Consider the following 21,809-nt stretch of genomic DNA (forward strand, 5'->3'; position numbering starts at 1 on the left):
TAAGATAGATGAAGGGTCGCCGCACTGTCCCTCTACCACGGTGACGTGATGGGTGACTTGGGGAGAGTTAATCTCTCTCAGATCGGGTTTAGGCCCAATCTGGTCGTAATCCGTAGCGACTCCCAGGGCGGCGAAGCGATCCAAGAGCTTGTTTATGGAGGAGAGCTCCATTGGATCTAACTGCTCGGCGAGTTCCGAGCTGACATGAAGATTGTTTTCGACGGCTCAAGAGGTCATCGTCGTCGCAGAAGCCGAACAGGCGGTCATAAGAAAACCACCTAGCCGGAGGGTTTGGCCGACAACCAAAGCTCCCTTAGCAACGGTGCCGTCTTTAAAGACGGGGCGAGGCATCCTTCCTGATGGCGACGACACAGAGGAACTCTCAATGAAAGCACCAATGTGGGTGTCAAAACCGGCGGATCTTGGGTAGGGGGTCCCAAACTGTGCGTCTAGGCCCGATGGTCGTAGGAGGCAAGGGACACGAAGTTTTACCCAGGTTCGGGCCCTCTCAATGGAGGTAAAACCCTATGTCCTGCTCGATTAATATTGATGGTATGGGTAGTACAAGAGTAGATCTACCACAAGATCGGAGAGGCTAAACCCTAGAAGCTAGCCTATGGTATGATTATTGTTGTGTATGTTGTCCTACGGACTAAAACCCTCCGGTTTGTATAGACACCGGAGAGGGCTAGGGTTACACAAAGTCGGTTACAATGGTAGGAGATCTACATATCCATATTGCCAAGCTTGCCTTCCACGCCAAGGAAAGTACCTTCCGGACACGGGATGGAGTCTTCAATCTTGTATCTTCATAGTCCAGGAGTCCGGCCAAAGGTATAGTCCGGCCATCCGGACACCCCCTAATCTAGGACTCCCTCAGTTAGGGTTACACAAGGTCGGTTACAAAGGAGGAGATATCCATATACGTATTGTCTAGCTTTCCTTCCACGCCAAGTAGAGTCCCATTCGGACACGAGACGAAGTCTTCAATCTTGTATCTTCATAGTCTAACAGTCCGGCCAATGGAGATAGTCCGGCTGTCCGGAGACCCCCTAATCCAGGACTCCCTCAGTAGCCCCTGAACCAGGCTTCAATGACGATGAGTCCGGCGCACAGTTGTCTTCGGCATTGCAAGGCGGGTTCCTTCTCCGAATACATCACAGAAAATTTTGAATACGATGATAGTGTCCGACCCTGCAAAATAAGTTCCACATTCCACCGTAGAGAGAATAATGTTTTCGCAGACCTAATCCGCTAGCTTGTTTTGGCAACATGACGTTACGTCATGGCTCGGTGATTATTCGAACTGTTTCTTTTAACCAGCCCTGCACATAACATGAGGCAGTTTTTCGACACGTCTTGTCAAAGCAGAGATCATGTCCCCTTATTACGGGATTCTCATCAATACGGGCGTGTGTAACCCAACCGCGCCATTAATTACGGTGCTTGGGGGATTAGCGAGTTTTACCAGGCAAGTGGGGATGCTTAGTTTTGTCCGCCCATATAAAGGGATAAGGATTCAACTTTCTATCCACGCTTTCTTCCTCATCTGCTCATCCTCTCCCACACACTCGAGCTCTAGCGCCCAAGTCCTCACTTCCATCTCCACCTTCTCCAACCATGTCCAGAGCGGGAGGCAAGTGGATGGTCTCCTCCATCATGGAGGGAGACGTCAAGAAACTGAGGAGAGCCGGATACCTGCCCGACGACATCGCGCACCGGCTCCCAGATGAGGGGCAACTCATCCCCACCCCCAGGCCCCATGAGAGGGTCGTATTCCTCACCCATTTCTTCCGCGGACTGGGATTCCCTCTGCATCCCTTCGTCCGGGGGCTCATGTTCTATTACGGCCTAGATTTCCATGATCTAGCCCCGAACTTCATCCTTAACATCTCAGCGTTTATCGTCATGTGCGAGGCCTTTCTCCGCGTCAAGCCCCACTTCGGCCTATGGCTGAAGACCTTCAACGTCAAGCCGAAGGTGGTGGGCAGCCGCCAGGAAGAGTGCGGAGGCGCCATTGTGGGCAAGATGCCCAACATAACATGGCTCGAGGGCTCCTTTGTGGAAACCATAAAGGGGTGGCAATAGGGGTGGTTCTATATCACCGAGCCGCGCGACCCCACAAGGGTAGCGGCCCCCGAGTTCCAATCTGGCACCCCCATGCGGCTCACCTCCTGGAAGGAGAAGGGCTTGTCCTGGGGTAATTCAAAAGAGCTGACCAGACTCCAGTCATATATTCAAAACATGGTGGACAAGAAGCTTAAGCTCATCAACATAGTCCAGGTTATGCTCATCCGCCGGATACTCCCGTGCCAACAACGGGATTTCACCTTCTGGGAGTTCAATCCGGCGTAGCACCGAACTCTGAATAGGCTCTTCGACACGACTCATGAAGATGCCTGGAGGGTGCTGTTCAAGAGCACCGAGGTCCCTCCCCCCATTACTGAGGATCGCGGATTCAGAGCGAAGCGCCAAGCCAGCACGCTAAGTTGTTTTACCTTTCACAGGATACTTATTTTTATATAGATTGACTCTATGCGGGATTTAAACTCCCATAATTTTGACAGGACTGGCAGAAGATGGCTGGACAGATTGAGTGTCCGACTCCCTTGCCCGAAGGCCCCGCAGACGCTCTTCTGACGAAGATGCTGACTCCGGCCCCTTATAAGGTGCCAGAGAAGACCAAGAAGGCCAAGGGAGCTCAAAAGGGGTCCCGATGCCAGGCATTGTCGGACTCACCATCTGACGACTCTGCGGCGCACTCTTCCCCCGAAGATGAGGAAGAGGAAGAAGAGGCTCCCCCACCGACTGGGGGAGACAAGATAAGGAAGGCCGCCCCAACTAGGGAGGCCGGAGGGTCCAAGAAGGGAAGGACTCTCCTTCCGGACAGCTCCATCGCTGCCGACGAAAGTGAAGACGAGTGGTTGCCCAGGGCCAAGCCCCAGGGGAGATCGTAAGTATTCTGATACCAAAGTAGCCCATAGTATTCCTTTGTCGCATTGCTTATCCTAATCACCGAACATAATTACGCAGGCCGCCACGAGCCAATATCGAGGTATCATCGGATGGCTCCCTGGGTTCGTCGGACATGGATAGCGATCCAGTCCCGACTGGCACCTCCCCTCATCCCGCCGACGATGCCGAGGTGTTGTCTCAAGAGGCACCAGATCGAGGGGAGACAGTCCCGTAGGCGCCTCAAGGCGACCTTCCGGACTCCGGGAGCAGAGGGGAGGGGGCCCTTGAGAGCTTCGAGTTTGGCCCTCAGCCGAACACCGCGCCGGAACCTCCAGCAGTTCCGGGCTCGGGCAGGCTGTCTCCTTCTAAGAGGGGTGAGACGCCTGTGCTGGTGACCTCTGTCCATCCAGAGGCACTGGACAATATGTTGGAAGTTCTTCGCAGCGCTTCCATCGCGGAGGAGCACCGCACTACCATGAGTGCGGTGATACAGAAGGTTCAGTCCACCAAGAGCGGATTGACTGAAGCCTGTACTAGCCTTCTAACAGGCTTCGAGGTAAGTGTGTTTGAAATGTAGTAGAAATATTACCGCATAGATAGTAGCCCCTGATGCTTTGTTCGGTGTTCACAAAGAAAAGCCGAACAGAGGATTAAATAATATCGTAGGAGTCTAATGTAAGTATGTCAATATGTATATGCAGGCTTCGCTGTTGACGTCCGCCGCACTAACTGCGAAGGTCGCCGTACTGAAGGAGGCCCTCGAGGGCTCCCGGAAAGAGCTCGGCCTTGCTAAGAGGCAGCTCAAGGAGAACAAGGGTAAGTAATACCCCGTCTATAGATATATGTATATATAAGAAAGGACGCGATTGCAGAATGACAGGATCATTGTATGTTTTGCCAGGGGCCATGGCCGAGGTGGCGACCCTGAAGCAAGCGCTGACCAAGGCCGAAGAGACAGCGGCCAAGGAGCGCAGCGAGCGAGAGAGGCACGAGGCTCGGGTGGGCGAGGTGCAGCAAGAGCTCCAGGCTCTCGTGACGAAGCATGAGGCGTTGGAACTTGACTTGAAGACGCGAGAGTCTGAGCTTGCCGCGGCCCGTGAGAGCGCGAAGAGTGCAAAGGCCGGGGCCCAGAAGGCCCTTCAGGAGATCGACGCGATGAAGAGGATAGCAGCGGGTAAGGCTTTCTATATGCAAAGCAAGCATGTAAAAGTAAATTATCGATTACTTACCCTGATCCGGAGCTCTTCAGGAGCATTCGCAGATTTGCCCCACAGTGTGTCCGATGCCGCACAATTTTACCAGGCCAAGGACGGGAGATCGATGGAGAAGCTATTCTGGTCTCAGTATACTGAGGCCGAACATCCGGTGCCAATGAGCGACCAGCTGAAGCAGATGGTCGAGCTACATAAGGCGGCCGATCAGGTCATGAAGGGCTTCATAGTCCGGTTGTGGCCTGGCGACGCCCTTCCGAACAGCTTCTTCGGCCTGGGGAGGCAGCTTGTAGATGCCCGCCCACGGCTAGAGGTCGTCCAGCGATCCGTCTGCATGGAAGGTGCACGCCGGGCTTTCGCCCGTGTAAAAACAAAGTGGGTCAAGCTAGACACCGTGAAGCTGATCAAGGAGGGGCCGCCGGAGGGCAAGGAGCACCGCCACCCCGAGATGTACAACGAGGGTGTTCTGCCGGGCGCCCATCTTATCATGGATGAGTGTTCACAAAATGTAATATTTGAATGAGACTTGCTCGTTTTGTCCTGTATGTATGAAAAGTTGTATCATATTCGCTGTGGAACGCTTGTGTGAATTTAAAATATTACCTTCTATTTGGCTGTTTATCCAATCTGAGAGATGGCTAGTCCTCAGCTTCTGCCCCCATGCCACGAGTGCTGGGGTGTTTGGGATAAACCTGAGCAATCTTGTTCCCATGTTTGGGTCCTTCGAGGGAGGTGCTCAGCACAACGAACAAGTCACCGGACTAAAAATGCTTTATCACTCTCACTTAGCCATCGAATTCTATAATTTTAAATTTCGGCGAAGCCCCTGGTATTCGGAAGGCCGAATTCGGGGCGTGATACACGCCTGTAAGCCGGACGGAGCCGGCCCCTCGCCCTAAGCGGCATAAGTCTTTAGGGACTCGAAAAACCTTGCCGAACAGCGACCAGTCTCTCGCCTTATCATGACAGTCAGTTTTAGCTTTCTCTACTGAGGTGCTCAGCCCGACAGAACCGGGGCACAATCGCAGTAGTTCTCCTACCGCTACCTTAGCCGATAGAGCGGAACGTAAGGTACCAAAACATAGGAGCCGGGCAAACCCAACATTTGACCAAAGACATGATTCGGAGCTGATGCATATAATGCTATAAGTTCGGGGTGCCGCACTTGTGAAAGTGTTCAGACTTTTCGCACCATATTTTGGGTACGTAAGCCCCTGGTGCATTGGCCGTACCAGAGTGTATGGTTGCAAGGCGTCATTAATGAACACACACACATATATATATAACAAAAATGCAATAATATTTGTAATGTCATGCATTGTATATTAAAAAATTGCATTAAAGCAGAGTGATACAGATAGTGCAATAAGCAAAAGAGTAGGACCATGTCCCTTCCAAGGGCGAGCTGAGGAATGATATGAAATTTGTAATCAACCTGGGAATTCCATAGTTGTCTGCCTCCTTGGTTGTTGTATCATGTGTTCGTCAATAGAGCTGTTGGACGGTGTTTCCAGAGATTAAAGTGCTGAAAGAAAAAGAAAAATAACCAAACGGGAAGCCCCTAGTGCGGTTTAGGCCGCGTCTTGGGGCGTGCCGTAGTTGTGCCCCCCTCCCCACCTGTGCCCATGGTATTTTTAATGCGTAATTATGTACGCGCGGCACGAATATCGTCGTTGGCTGGGGTTGGAGTAGCCGCCGTATTGCTACGCGAGCTCAGATCGCGCCAGGCGGTCTATGTGCCGATTGCCCCGAGCGCCCTTGAAGGTGTCCGGGCTTTGAAACGCTGAACTGGTAGATTGCCTTGAGAGGCTGCTTTGCACTTCTGCTGCAAGGGCCGCGGTGTGCTCCTCTGTTCGGAGAGAACGCTCTGTGTTTCCATTGACTGTAATAACTCCGCGAGGTCCTGTCATCTTGAGCTTGAGTTATGCAAAATGTGGTACCACATTGAATCTAGCAAATGCGGTTCGTTCGAGCAGCGCGTGATAACCACTGCGGAACGGGATTATATCGAAGATTAACTCTTCGCTTCGGAAGTTATCCGGGGATCCGAAGACCACTTCCAGTGTAATTGAGCCTGTGCAGTGGGCCTCTACGCCTAGAATGACACCCTTAAAGGTCCTTTTTGTGGGTTTGATCCTTAAGGGGTCTATACCCATTTTGCGCACTGTGTCCTAATAAAGCAGGTTCAGGCTGCTGCCGCCGTCCATAAGGACTTGAGTGAGGTGAAATCCGTCGATAATTGGGTCTAGGACCAGTGCGGCGAATCCGCCATGACGGATACTAGTGGGGTGGTCCCTGCGATCGAAGTGATCGGACAGGAGGACCAAGTGTTGAACTTTGGGGCGACTGGCTCCAACGCATATACGTCCCTGAGCGCACGCTTTCGCTCCCTCTTGGGGATGTGGGTTGCTTATATCATGTTCACTGTCCGCACTTGCGGGGGAAACCTCTTCTGTCCTCAAGTGTGCGGCTGCCGGGGTTCTTCCTCGTCATCGCTATGCGGCCCCTTCTCCTTGTTTTCGGCAATTAACTTGCTGGCCTGCTTGAACACCCAACAATCCCTGTTGGTGTGATTGGCTGGCTTGTCTGGGGTGCCATGTATTTGAACCGAGCGATCGAGTATACGGTCCAAGCTGGACGGACCCGGCATACTTTGTTTGAATGACTTTTTCCGCTGACCGGGTTTAGAGCCTTTGAATCCGGCATTGACTGCCGTATCCTCATTACTTTCGCTGTTAATGCAGCGCTTATGCTTGTTGCGACGTGACCTGCTATTGCCGTCCTTGGTATCTGAGGTACCATGGTTCTTTGATATGTTATTACTGCGAGCCAACCAGCTGTGTTCTCCCGCACAAAAGTGGGTCATGAGGGTCGTGAGAGGTGCCATAGATTTCGGCTTTTCCTGACCAAGGTGCTGGGCTAGCCACTCGTCTCGGATGTTGTGCTTGAAAGCTACTAAGGCCGCCGCATCCGGACTGTCGATGATTTGATTTTTCGTTGTAAGGAACCGAGTCCAGAATTGCCTGGCCGACTCTTCTGGCTACTGAATTATGTGGCTCAAGTCATCGGCGTCTGGTGGTCGCACATAAGTGCCCTGAATGTTGTCGAGGAATGCGGCTTCCAGATCTTCCCAACAGCTAATGGAGTCCACTGGCAAGCTATTAAGCCAATGTCGCGCTGGTCCTTTGAGTTTTAGTGGGAGGTACTTGATGGCATGTAAGTCATCACCGCGGGCCATGTGGATGTGGAGGAAGAAGTCCTCAATCCATACTGCGGGATCTGTTGTGTCGTCGTATGATTCAATGTTTACAGGTTTGAAACCTTCTGGGAATTGATGTTCCATTACTTCGTCTGTGAAGCATAAGGGGTGTGCGGCGCCTCTGTACTGGGATATATCGCGACGCAGCTCGAATGGGGCCTGCCCGATGTGTTCGGCCCAGCTGGATTTACTTTTACTATCTCCGGCGTGATGTTTACCGTCTCGTAGAGTGGTGCGCCCTCGTGATCCGTAGATCGATCTTGAATGCTTTGCTTTGTCCTCCAATATGTCTCGCAGGTCTGGCGTATCTTCCCATGCCTTTTTATTTGGATGGTGTTGGGGTGGAGGCTGAGCTTTTGGCTGGAATGCCTCTCTATCGCGGCCACGAGGTGCCCGATCAGCCGTATCATACGCTTCTTCCTCCAGTCGGGGTAGTAACCTGCGCCTTGGATAACTCTTGGAGGGACGCTCGAGTTTATATTCCTCGGTCGCGAGGACTTCAGTACATTTGTCAACTAGCAGATCTTGATCAGCTTGAAGCTGCTGCTGCTTTTTCATCAGGCTATTTGCTATGGCCATAAGCCTACGCTTGAAGCGCTCTTGTTCGACGGGATCCTCTGGTACGGCGAATTCATCGTCGCCGAGGCTTGCCTCATCTTCGGAGGGGGGCATGGAATTGTCATCCTCCTCCTCTCCGCCAGCCGCTCTCTAAGGAGAGCTGGCTCCTTCATCCTCCTGCTCTAAACCTTGCTGGAGGGGATTTTTGTTGTCTTCGGCGCTATCCGGGGTGTTATTATCTCCTGTGCTGGTATCACCACTTTTTCTTTGGCGGGACTTAGAGCGGCGCCGCTGACGTTGGTGCTTGGGTTGCTTCGTGGAGAGGTCATCCTCCGCTATCCCGTCGCCATTGCCTTCATTGGGCGTATCCACCATGTATATGTCATACGATGAGGTGGCTTTCCAGTGCCCTATAGGTGCTACTTCATGTTCGTCTCCTACATCGTCGTCCATACCATCGATGTCTTCAGAGTCGAAGTCGAGCATGTCGGTTAAATCAACGACAGTGGCTACAAAGTGGGTGGTGGGTGGGCATCGAATTTCTTCGTCGTCCGCATCCCAATCCTATTGGCCATAATCCGGCCAGGGCTCTCCTGACAAAGAGAGAGACCTTAGTGAATTCAGAATGTCGCCGAAGCGCGAGTGCTGAAAGATATCCATGGCGGTGAATTCCATGACCAGCGCCCAATCGGATTCGATTAGCAGGGGCGCGGATGGTTCGGGGTCCGGAAGAGAGTCCGGCACCCGTCCTCGATTGGCGCAATTGGCTCCGAGCTAAGGGTCGGAGCTGATGCGGGCGCGGCCTCTGGGGTACCGTCCGGTGGCAGAGCTAAGTCATACCCATCGTGACAGTGCGGCGCGCCTAGCTGTGGCTCGAATCCGTCGAAGATCAAGTACCCATGGATGTTGGCCGTGTAGTTCAAACTTCCAAATCTAACCTGATGGCCCGAGCATAGCTTTCAATCTGCTCCAGATGGCCAAGCGAATTAGCCCGCAGTGCAAAGTCGCCGAATACGAAGATCTGTCTGGGGAGAAAAGTCTCACCCTGGACCGCATCGCTATCGATGATAGTAGGAGCCATCAAGCCTAACGGCAACGACACAGAGGAACTCTCAATGAAAGCACCACTGTCGGTGTCAAAACCGGCGGATCTCGGGTAGGGGGTCCCGAACTGTGCGTCTAGGCCGGATGGTAACAGGAGGTAGGGGACATGAAGTTTTACCCAGGTTCGGGCCCTCTTGATGGAGGTAAAACCTTACGTCCTTCTTGATTAATATTGATGATATGGGTGTTACAAGAGTAGATCTACCACGAGATCAGAGAGGCTAAACCCTAGAAGCTTGCCTATGGTATGATTGTATGTTGTAGTTGTTGTGTCCTACGGACTAAAACTCTCCGGTTTATATAGACACCGGAGAGGGTTAGGGCTACACAAGGTCGGTTACAAAGGAGGAGATATCCATATACGTATTGCCTAGCTTGCTTTCGACGCCAAGTAGAGTCCCATCCGGACACGAGACAAAGTCTTCAATCTTGTATCTTCATAGTCTAACAGTCCGGCCAATGGAGATAGTCCGGCTGTCCGGAGACCCCCTAATCCAGGACTCCCTCAACAAGCTTCAAGAGGATATTGATGCATTTGAAGAAGCTCCCAAGGCCGTGGTCAACTGGGTTCCCAAGACTACATCAAGTTCTACTTCATCAAGTATGACTACAACTCCAAGGATTCCCATCAAGATGGTGTGGACTCCTAAGAAGAAAAACTAGCGAGTTCTTAAGGGTGACTCCGCCAACATACTTCATTTATATCATTTTGGCGAGAACAAGTGCAAACAACTTCCACATCTTGCACTAGTTCAAGGTGTCACAAACCCTCTTGTTGGTAAGACAAGGGAAAAGGTAACCTAATGCTTTCATGGGCATCATCTTGTGTGAACTTCACACTATGCCTATGGATATCCTTGTTTGTTCCATGTGGGACTAACCCATCTAGGTATTGAAAGTGCAACTCACTCCAAAGGATTGCTCCAAATGATCTACACCAACATTGAGCATCCACATCTTCAACATCTACATGAAGTCATCATCGACAAAACCCAAGGTTAGTTCATCCCTCTTTGGGGGATATCACATCTAGGGGGAGATTTACTCTAAGAGTCGATCTAAAGCAATTCTAATGGTGTGAACACAACAATGCTTTATGTAAAAGTGGTAACCCCACTTGTGCTTAAACGATGAGTATGACCTATGATCAAATGTTCCCATTTGACTCCTAAGTCAATATACTCATATATAGATGACCTAGTCATCGCCAATTGCTTGATAGATGCTAGAGTGTTTGTGCATGCTTTGTCACATATTTCAATTGCCTTTTATTGTGTGAGCATGTTGATTGCATATTTTACTCATTCGACGACATCCATTTGCTGCTTTGATTGTTTGGCTCTTTCCTTTGCCAAATGGATGGACAAGAATGCCTACGAACTTCCTCTGGCTATGTAACACCCACAATGCGGCTATATCTCCCACGTGTCGGGGCACAACTTAGAGGCATAGCCGCATGGTAGGTTTGTCGCAAGAGGGGTAATCTTCACACAATCCCATCTACTGAATGAGAAAGGGATAAAGAGTTGGCTTACAATTGCCACTTCACACAAATACAAGTTAAACATACATCATCTAGAATACACTCAAAGGTCCAGCTACGGAACCAAAATAAAAGAAGACAACCCCAAATGCTAGATCCCCGATCGTCCCAACTGGCTCCACTACTGATCAGCAGGAAACGAAACAAAACAACTATCAAGATCTTCATCGAGCTCCCACTTGATCTCAGTTGTGTCATCTGCACTGGTATCATCGGCACCTGAAACTATTTGGAATTATCTGTGAGTCACGAGGACTTAGCAATCTCACACCCGTGAGATCAAGACTATTTAAGCTTATGGGTAGAAAAGGGTAGTGAGGTGGAGCTGCAGCAATCACTAAGCATATATGGTGGCTAACTTATGCAAATAAGAGCGAGAAGAGAAGCAACACAACGGTCGTGAACTATAAGTGATCAATAAGTGATCCTGAAACTACTTACGTTCAACCGTAACACAAATACTGTGTTCACTTCCCGGACTCCGCCGAGAAGAGACCATCACGGCTACACACGTGGTTGATGCATTTTAATAAAGTTAAGTGTCAAGTTCTCTACAACCGGACATTAACAAATTCCCACCTGCCCATAACCACGTGCACGGTTTTCGAAAATTCAAAACCCTACAGGGGTGTCCCAACTTAGCCCATCACAAGCTCTCATGGTCAATGAAGGATATTCCTTCTCCCAGGAAGACCCGATCAGACTCGGAATCCCGGTTACAAGACATTTCAACAATGGTAAAACAAGACCAGCAAGACCACCCGCTGAGCCGACAAATCCCGATAGGAGCTGCACATATCTCGTTCTCAGGGCACACCAGATAAGCTAAGCGTACAGGTACCAATATAACCCAAGTTGCCAAGGGACGGTTGTAACGCCCCGAGACCAATGCGCCAGGTGTCTTCCAGTTATTCGCTGTCGTTGCCATGTCATTTGCTTGCGTGTTGCATTTCATCATGTCATCGTGTGCATTGCATCATGTCATCATGCCATCATCTCATAAATATTTTGCATCTCAACTAAATAAATCGTATGGATCTTCGATCCATTTAAATCGAGGGAAGGATGACTTCTCTTTATAATATATCCTCCCGATATTAGTGGACCTATTATAAAATAATCCATTATTATGGAATCACCAAAAACACACTTGCAAATTTCCCCATGCCTTTGCTATCTCACCGCTTGACCTCAAACCTTGCCATTTATTCTTTCATCATTTTCCGGAGCTCTACCAAAATTATCAACATTTTTGGAAACTCCTAGAACCTAGTACTAGTTCAAACCCATCTGAATTAAATTCAAATGAGTTTGAATTTACATCTTCCAATCTTGGTTTTTTCTATTTTCTTGGAACAAGCGTATTTTTGCGAGTTCGGGAAAATTATCCCCTTGTCCAAAATCTTTTCCTAAACCTCTCTTTCTTTTCCTCTCTTTTTTTGGGTCTTTTCTGCTAAAGTAATATGAGAGAGGGAGTGGAGAGCCCAGCAGCCTCCCTCTCCTCTGGGCCGGCTAGCCAGGCCACCCTGCCCCCCCTCGGCCCACCTAGGCCTAGCCAGCCTTCTAAGGCCCAGCAGCCCCGCTGCAGTCTCTAAACCTAGCCCGATTTCCCTCGCGCACCTCTCTCCCTCGTTCCCTCCCGACGCCGCCGCCACACGCACGCCCCACGCATCGAGACGGGAGAGCCGCTGATCGATCCCCTTCTTCCTTCGTCGCTCTCCCGTCTCCAGTGACCGGGTCCGACCTGCTCTGAGCATTGTCGCCATCGACCCGGCTCGCCCTCGACGCCACTCCGCCGCGGCCCTGCCACGCCTGAGATCCTCCACGACCAACGCATTTCCCCGCTCGCGCCAGGCTGAGTCCTCTGCATCGCTGGCCGCCGGTGACCGGGGCCGCCGTGCATGTCCTTCCCGTCCCTGCTGTCTCTGCTACCGGACCGGGCCGGCTCCGCCCTCGTCCCGTTCCCCTCCTGTCCGTGCTCACCTCCTGCCGCAGTGCCATCTTGCCGCCTCCCCTGTTTTTCTGCTCGCCCTGGACCTCCTGCAGGCTTCCTTGCCCGCACCTGCCACCTGCTCCGCCTCCTCGTCGCTCCTCTCGGCCTCCCGTGGGAGCTCTGTTGCCGTCGCCCCGCTGCCTTCTCTTGTCGCGACCAGGATCCCCCTCCTCGCACCTCTGGTCACCTCACCACCCCATCACCCATCGCGTGCCCGCAGCCACGCAACACCATCTCTCCGTCTCCATGCACCTCCGTTGACCTCTCGAGGCAGGGCCTTGGCAAGTCCCTCGATGCCCCATCAGATTCATCAAGACCGCCAAGTTCGACTTCGGCGCCAAGTTCGTCTTCAAATCTATACGACCACATCCGATGTGGATTTCGGCAAGTACCTGGAGGCCACAACGATGCGACAAGTACATCTACCGACGACCCCGAACATCTACGAAACTATGTACCACTACCGTCGACCCTCGATGGCCTCGTGGACGTCAAGTTCCTCGCCGTGACCCCGAACATCTACGAAACATGAACCACTACTTCCACCACCGTCGCCGTGTACCACTACTTCCTCTACAACCGTCCCGAGAACGTCTACTTCCTCTATTTTGCACTGAATGAGAACTATCCCGCTTGCACGCTCCGAAGGTATAACCCCGAGACGACACTCGTGGACCGAATGCTTGTGTGTATGAGATGCATGGTTGGTTGTTGTTTTCGCTCGTGAACCTTAGTTGTTCCTCCTCGTTGCCATGCCGTCGACTCGTGGGAACCCGGTAATCGGGATCACCCCACCATCTTTTGCACGCTCCCGCCACACTTTCTTTTGCACCGACGTTCTAAATGAGTTGTCAGAACCGGAACGTTGTCGTGGCACCGTTTCGTTATCGTCGCCGTGGCACCCCTTTCATTTCCGCCACGATGACAAATGCTTCATAATATGCTTTTGATACCCTTGTCATAAAACCTTGCATAAACTTGTTCATGTCATGCACATCATGATAACAACAATTAAAATGTTTAAATTGTTGTTTGCATTAATTTACTAATGCATATGGGGATTTACCGGATTTGTTGTTTGCTATATCCGGCCTCATTTCAATTAGTTAGATCCATTTAAATTGGTTAGATAGATAATCCCTTTATGTTTCACCTCTTGCCATGCTTAACAACATTTAATATTGTTGGGTACATAAACAAGATCGAACTAAATAACTTGTTGTGGTGTTTTCTTCAATATGCAACTCCGTTGCATATTGAGCTCCATTCATTTTGTAGAATTGCTTGTGCTCTTTGCCATGCCATGCTTCATTAAACCGGACATGCATCATACTTGATTGTGCATCATGCCATGTTGATGTGTTGGTTGTTTACTATGTTGTGTGCTTCTTTTTCGGTGTTTACTTCTTCGGGTTGGTTCCGGTTACGTCGCGTTTGTGAGGACACGTTCGACTACGTCCGTTTGTCTTCTTCATGGACCGTTCTTCTTCCTTGTGGGATTTCAGGCAAGATGGTCATGCCCTCGAAATCACTACTATCTTTGCTTTGCTACATGCTCACTCTTTTGCTATGCCTATGCTGCGATACCTCCCACTTGCTTGTCATGCCACCCATATTGTTAAACCAAGCCTCTAACCCACCTTGTCCTAGCAAACCGTTGGTTGGCTATGTTACCGCTTTGCTCAGCCCCTCTTATAGCGTTGTTAGTTGCAGGTGAAGTTTGAAGTTTGTTCCTTGTTGGAACATGGAGATACCGTTCCTTGTTCGAACATGTTTACTTGTTGGGATATCACAATATATCTTATTTAATTAATGCATCTATATACTTGGTAAAGGGTGGAAGGCTCGGCCTTATGCCTGGTGTTTTGTTCCACTCTTGCCACCCTAGTTTCCGTCATATCAGTGTTATGTTCCCGGATTTTGCGTTCCTTACGCGGTTGGGCTATAATGGGAACCCCTTGACAGTTCGCCTTAAGTAAAGCTCTTCCAGCAATGCCCAACATTGGTTTTACCATTTTCCACCTAGCCTTTTCTTTTCCCTTGGGAGTCGCGCTCCTGAGGGTCATCATTATTTTACCCCCCGGGCCAGTGCTCCTCTGAGTGTTGGTCTAACTGAGCGATGTCCGAGGCTACCAGGTGCAACTCTGGGCTGGCTTACCCGACGTCTTGCTCATCCGGTGTGCCCTGAGAACGAGATATGTGCAGCTCCTATCGGGATTTGTCGGCACATCTGGGTGGTGTTGCTGGTTTAGTTTTACCCTGTCGAAATGTCTTGTTGTACCGGGATACCGAGTCTGATCGGAATGTCTCGGGAGGAGGTCTATTCCTTCGTTGACCATGAGAGCTTGTGATGGGCTAAGTTGGGACACCCCTGTAGGGATTTGAACTTTCGAAAGCCATGCCCGTGGTTATGGGCAGATGGGAATTTGTTAACGTCCGGTTGTAGAAAACCTGATGTTGACCTTAATTAAAATGAATCAACCGCGTGTGTAACCGTGATGGTCTCTTTCCGGCGGAGTTCGGGAAGTGAACATGGTTGTTGGAGTTATGCTTGACGTAGGTTGTTCTAGGATCACTTCTTGATCATACTTTTATCGACCGTGCTTTGCCTTCTCTTCTCGCTCTCATTTGCGTATGTTAGCCACCATATATGCTAGTCGCTTGCTGCAGCTCCACCTCATACCTTTACCTTACCCATAAGCTTAAATAGTCTTGATCGCGAGGGTGTGAGATTGCTAAGTCCCTGTGGCTCACAGATACTTCCAAAACCAGTTTGCAGGTGCCGATGAGTCCATGCAGATGACGCAACCAAGCTCAAGGAGGAGCTCGATGAAGATCTTGTCGCTTTGTGTTGTTCCGTTCTAGTGGATCAGTAGTGGAGCCCAGTTGGGGTCGATCGGGGACCTTTGTCGCTTTTGGGGTTCTTCTTTTATTTTGGTTCCGTAGTCGGACCATGAGTGTATTTGGTTGATGTAATGTTTTATTCATGTAATTGTGTGAAGTGGCGATTGTAAGCCAACTATGTATCTCTTTCCCTTATGTATTACATGGGTTGTGTGAAGATTACCTCACTTGCGACATATGCCTTCAGTGCGATTATGTCTCTAAGTCGTGCCTCGACACGTGGGAGCTATAGTCGCATCGAGGGCGTTACAAGTTGGTATCAGAGCCTTCCCCGACCTTAGGAGACCCCACTGCTTGATCGTATTTAGCAGCCCTTGCTGAGTCTAGAAAAATGTTTTGAGTCATTTAGGAATTATATATCGGAGAGTTTAGGAATTCTTTTTACTTCCCAGTCTCCTCATCTCTCTGGTAAGGCATCCTGACGTAGAGTTTTGACTCTTCTCTTCTCAAATTTCACTAAAAAAAAATTTAGGATCACGCGGGTATCTTGGAATCGTTTCGATGGTTTTATGACGAGAACATTGTCTTGGTGCCTCCTGTCAGGGGTTTAGTGGAAGTGTCCCGGGGAGTTGAGCTCTGAGGTGTTGTCGTCATAATTTTATCATTGCAGTTCTGGAATACCTGAGTTTAGTACGCCTACATCGAAAATCTCTTTTATGCAGTTCGTTGGTGAGATAACCTCGACGCCACCCAGTACTGGGGCGGGAGTTAGGGAGTATTGCCATAACTTGTATAACGGATGCTTTTCGAAGGTTGAGGTAGACGATTTCCGAAGGTTTCTTGGTTATGTGTTGAAGGATGGATACAGCTGGATGTAGGATTTGCTAGTTTTGGGTGAGATATTATGCATCCCCTGTATCCCCAACACCTGATTGCATAACCGGAAAGGTTCAGGAGTTTCATAGGTGGGAATTCAAGTAGCTCTTAGGATATCTTTTCGACAGATGTATGATATGAAATTGGGGTTCGACGTCTAGTGGTCCGCCTATTCACGGTCGGTTTTACAGTAGTCTCGTTGTGTCTTAAAGAGTCCTTGGCTATGCCGACTCGGGGACGCTTCGTATGTCATGTGCACTGCCTTGTACATGATGGTGTTGTACGATCGAGCCCGTGTAGGCCCCACCACGAAAACTTCGGACGAAATCTCTATCATATGTTTGTTCCGGCTTATTCCGCAAGCCAATCCTTTGTTTTTGTTTGGAGTTGTGGTATTCGAGTTGCTTCAATGTCAAGTGTTGATTCCATACCTTCCCCAAATGGCGTTCTCATACTCCGATGTGAATACTAATCCTTCTCGATAATCGAGATTGTTATGCCAATCTTGTTCTACCGGTGTGTCTCTCTTCAAGTGGATTCGATCACTTCAACATACGCAAGATCAATTATCAGTTCTTCTCAACGATGTTCGTTTCATCCATTTCAAATTGTCTTTGTCTTTCCCACCCTCCCTCCCTTTGTTTTTTCTCCAAGGATTCAGATCTCTTAATCGAGTATCCATCTTATTCATGTGAAATCTCCCCATCCTTTTCCGTCAATGTTCTTATCCGTTGATTCTCAGGAAGGTGCCAACGAAGCTTCAAGTTCGTCACTCTTCACTCGTTTTCTCCCCCGATGGATCCAAATCAAGCTTTTGGTGTTGATCTCATATTCTCTTCCTCGTTTCAATGTTTTCTCATGCTGGTGCAATTCTTAATCATTCACCTCTCGCTATTCAATTGTTCCGGAGTGCTGAAGATATCTCAGAAGGATCGTCTTGTCATTCAAGATCCGTTAATCCTATTTTGAGGATGTTTATCTCATTCAAGCCTTTTAATTCTACCGGTGCCATATCTCTTTTCAAGTAAATCATTTCAACGGTGTAACATTTGAGTGGGCCCTAACCCACAGGTCTTTTCCCAGGATCTTACCTGACTCTTCTAATCTCCCCGGAGCTATCATCAAATTCTTTTTGAAGTTTGACGTAAGAATGAATTATCATCAGTCAAATGTATTTCTCCAAGATCTTTCAAATTCTTTTCATAGTTGGCTCAACCTCTTCGTTTTTGATTCTTCCGGAGTGTCTAAATTATTCATGGTGGTGTTTTCTCGTCGTCATTCTCAACATTTGAAGACCGAAGAAGAGTTTTACCTCCTTGTCTTAACTGTTCCCTCAGAGAATCGTGGTTCTAATTCGAGGTCATCCTCCCATAATTATTTTCGATTGTGAGAATTCTTTTCACCCATCCGGAGCATTTCATGAGTTGTTTTCCATTTCTTTACTCCGAAGCCCATCATTTTAGAAGATTTATTCATTCTCAGCTTTCAGCTCTCATACTCCAAATCTTACCGGTGCATCGCTCAAGTATTCTCTAATCAGTTCATGATCTCTTCGTTCTCATGTATCTAAGTTCCCTCAAGCGTCTTCATTCGATTTCTAATTCTTCCCGGTGTTTCTTTATATTTTCCTCGTACATTTCATAATTCTTCCCGGTGTTTATTTATCTTTTCTTCGTTCTTTTTTCAATTCTTACAGTGGTTCATTCAAGATTTCTTCTTCTTTCTTATCATATCAATTTATTCGTTGTTTCAACCCTTCCGGTGGTTCGTTCAATACCTTCCCAAGTCTGATGTTATATCTCTCTTAATCTTTTCTACGAGAATAAGTAATATGCCAAATCCGTTGATTGTCATCAATTTAAATGGGTGAAGGATAAGCATAATGTAATTCTTATTCTTGTTTCATCCAAATGATTAATTCCCTATTCCGGAGGCTCATCAAAATTCTTGGTCTCAATTGTTCATCTTATTTTTTTTCCCGGAGTTCCTACCTCTCGCAATTATATCACCACGGAGATTCATCTAAAACGTTGCAAGTCTTCACCTTGTGTTGCCATCTTCTCTTGCCTTCCGTTTGAGCATCCTTTTGTTTACCGGAGTACTTCATCAAGGTTCTACATGTTGGTTCATCAAGGACTTAATTCCTTCTCAAAGTTTTCATCGAGATTCTTTTAAGAAGCTCAAGCTTTCTTCATATTGTAATAGGGAGTGCAATTCTCTCTTCCATATCATTTGAGGTGATAATATATCATTCTTCTTTCACAAGAATGGGATATTTTAAATCCATCAATCTCGTCATTGGAGTTATCTGGAGTTATATTTCACCTAAAGCTTTTCCTAAGGATTAATGCTATTAAAGGTGATAATATATGATCCAAGTTCTTCATTTATTCTCCCGGTGCGATAGTTTCTCGTATCCTTCTTGATATCAAGCCAATTTATTATTTTTCGTGAGTGGCAGGTGGTCACCTCATAATTTGAGATGTATTCCACAAGACCATATCAAGCTTATCTTTTCGTTGTTGTGTTTCCAACAACTCCATTCGACCCTTATCCTAAGGATGCTTTTTCAAACTCACTTCTGGCAGAAGTTACCATTTTCTTCTCCGTTCTTTCGTTCCGACGATCTACCTTTTATTCCTTCATCTGGAGGCATTGTGATGTTGCTCTCTCCAACCCATCTTCTTGCTTTGTCAGGATCGTGTTCTTTTCGTCCTTATCCTTTTAACTGGAGTGTCGTGCCATCTTTCTAAGTTCTCTCATCTTATCAAGTTTTCTTCCCTTCTTAACCGGAGTGTTGTGCCCTTTTGCTCAAGTTCTTTTCGCCTTATCAAGTCTTGCATAACTTCTCAACCGGAGTGCTGCTCGAAGTTGTTCTTCCTTGTCCCTCTTTTCTAACGGAGTGGTTTTCAACTTCGTCATCTCCATTGTATTCTTTTGTCGAAATGGTTTAACCTTTTCAAGGTTCTTGGTTTCACTCGTTTGTCAAAGAAGCAACTTAGTTTTACCTCTTCTGTTTTCTCTTCCGTTTTCCCTCCGGTGCCATTCTAGATCTCGGTACGAGATCCTCTCGTAGTGGTGGAGTGTTGTAATGCCCCGAGACCGATGCGCCAGGTGTCTTCTAGTTATTCGCTGTCGTTGCCATGTCATTTGCTTGCGTGTTGCATTTCATCATGTCATCGTCTGCATTGCATCATGTCATCATGCCATCATCTCATAAATCTTTTGCATCTCAACTAAATAAATCGTATCGATCTTCGATCCATTTAAATCGAGGGAAGGATGACTTCTCTTTATAATATATCCTCCCGATATTAGTGGAGCTATTATAAAATAATCCATTATTATGGAATCACCAAAAACACACTTGCAAATTTCCCCATGCCTTTGCTATCTCACCGCTTAACCTCAAACCTTGCCATTTATTCTTTCATCATTTTCCGGAGCTCTACCAAAATTCTCAACATTTTTGGAAACTCCTAGAACCTAGTCCTAGTTCAAACCCATTTGAATTAAATTCAAATGAGTTTGAATTTTCATCTTCCAATCTTGGTTTTTTCTATTTTCTCGGAACAAGCGTATTTTTGCGAGTTCGGGAAAATTATCCCCTTGTCCAAAATCATTTCCTAAACCTCTCTTTATTTTCCTCTCTTTTTTTTGGGTCTTTTCTGCTAAAGTAATATGAGAGAGGGAGTGGAGAGCCCAGCAGCCTCCATCTCCTCTGGGCCAGCCAGCCAGGCCACCCTGCCCCCCCTCGGCCCACCTCAGCCTAGCCAGCCTTCTAAGGCCCAGCAGCCCCACTGCAGTCTCTAAACCTAGCCCGATTTCCCTCGCGCACCTCTCTCCCTCGTTCCCTCCCGACGCCGCCGCCACACGCATGCCCCATGCATCGAGACGGGAGAGCCGTTTCTCGATCCCCATCTTCCTCCGTCGCCATGACCGGGCCCGACCTGCTCTGAGCGTCGTCACCATCGACCCGACTCGCCCTCGACGCCCCTCCACCGTGGCCCTGCCACGCCTAAGATCCTCCACGACCAACGCATTTCCCCGCTCGCGCCAGGCCGAGTCCTCTGCATCGCTGGCCACCGGCGACCGGGGCCGCCGTGCATGTCCTTCCCGTCCCTGCTGCCTCTGCTACCGGACCGGGCCGGCTCCGCCCTCGTCCCGTTCCCCTCCTGTCCGTGCTCACCTCCCGCCGCAGTGCCATCTTGCCGCCTCCCCCGTTTTTCTGCTCGCCCTGGACCTCCTGCAGGAGCTCCTTGCCCGCACCTGCCACCTACTCCGCCTCCTCGTCGCTCCTCTCGGCCTCCCGTGGGAGCTCTATTGCCGTCGCCCCGCTGCCTTCTCTTGTCGCGACCAAGACCCCCCTCCTCGCACCTCTGGTCACCTCGCCACCCCATCACCCGTCGCGTGCCCGCAGCCGCGCAACACCATCTCTCCGTCTCCACGCACCTCCGTTGACCTCCCGACGCAGGGCCTTGGCAAGTCCCTCGATGCCCCTTCAGATTCATCAAGACCGCCAAGTTCGACTTCGGCGCCAAGTTCGTCTTCAAATCTGTACGACCACATCCGATGTGGATTTCGGCAAGTACCTGGAGGCCACAACGACGCGACAAGTACATCTACCGACGACCCCGAACATCTACGAAACCGTGTTCCACTACCGTCGACCCTCGAAGGCCTCGTGGACGTCAAGTTCCTCACCGTGACCCCGAACATCTACGAAACGTGAACCACTACTTCCACCACCATCGCCGTGTACCACTACTTCCTCTAAGACCGTCCCGAGAACGTCTACTTCCTCTACTTTGCACTGAATGAGAACTATCCCGCTTGCACGCTCCGAAGGTATAACCCCGAGACGACACCCGTGGACCGAATGCTTGTGTGTATGAGATGCATGGGTGGTTGTTGTTTTCGCTCGTGAACCTTAGTTGTTCCTCCTCGTTGCCATGCCGTCGACTCGTGGGAACCCGGTAATCGGGATTACCCCACCATCTTTTGCACGCTCCCGGCACACTTTCTTTTGCACCGACATTCTAAATGAGTTGTCGGAACCGAAACGTTGTCGTGGCACCGTTTCGTTATCGTCGCCGTGGCACCCCTTTCATTTCCGCCACGATGACAAATGCTTCATAATATGCTTTTGATAACCTTGTCATAAAACCTTGCATAAACTTGTTCATGTCATCCGCATCATGATAACAACAATTAAAATGTTTAAATTGTTGTTTGCATTAATTTACTAATGCATATGGGGATTTACTGGATTTGTTGTTTGCTATATCCGGCCCCATTTAAATTGGTTGGATAGATAATCCCTTTATGTTTCACCTCTTTCCATGCTTAACAACATTTAATATTGTTGGGTACATAAACAAGATCGAACTAAATAACTTGTTGTGTTCAATATGCAACTCCGTTGCATATTGAGCTCCATTTATTTTGTAGGATTGCTTGTGCTCT

At 48.9% G+C, this 21,809-nt stretch overlaps 1 long non-coding RNA gene across 1 annotated transcript; it reads left to right on the top strand.

Annotated features, from left to right (window-relative positions):
- The first annotated feature begins 12,274 nt into the window (after positions 1 to 12,274).
- On the top strand, positions 12,275 to 15,684 carry LOC147979389 (uncharacterized). The gene is made up of 2 exons (XR_015599706.1): positions 12,275 to 13,271; positions 15,396 to 15,684. It is a non-coding gene; the product is annotated as an uncharacterized LOC147979389 (long non-coding RNA).
- Positions 15,685 to 21,809: the final 6,125 nt, after the last annotated feature.

This window comes from Triticum urartu, chromosome 3A (genome assembly GCF_056163025.1).
Source record: "Triticum urartu cultivar PI428250 chromosome 3A, HENAU_Tu73, whole genome shotgun sequence".
NCBI lineage: Eukaryota > Viridiplantae > Streptophyta > Magnoliopsida > Poales > Poaceae > Triticum > Triticum urartu.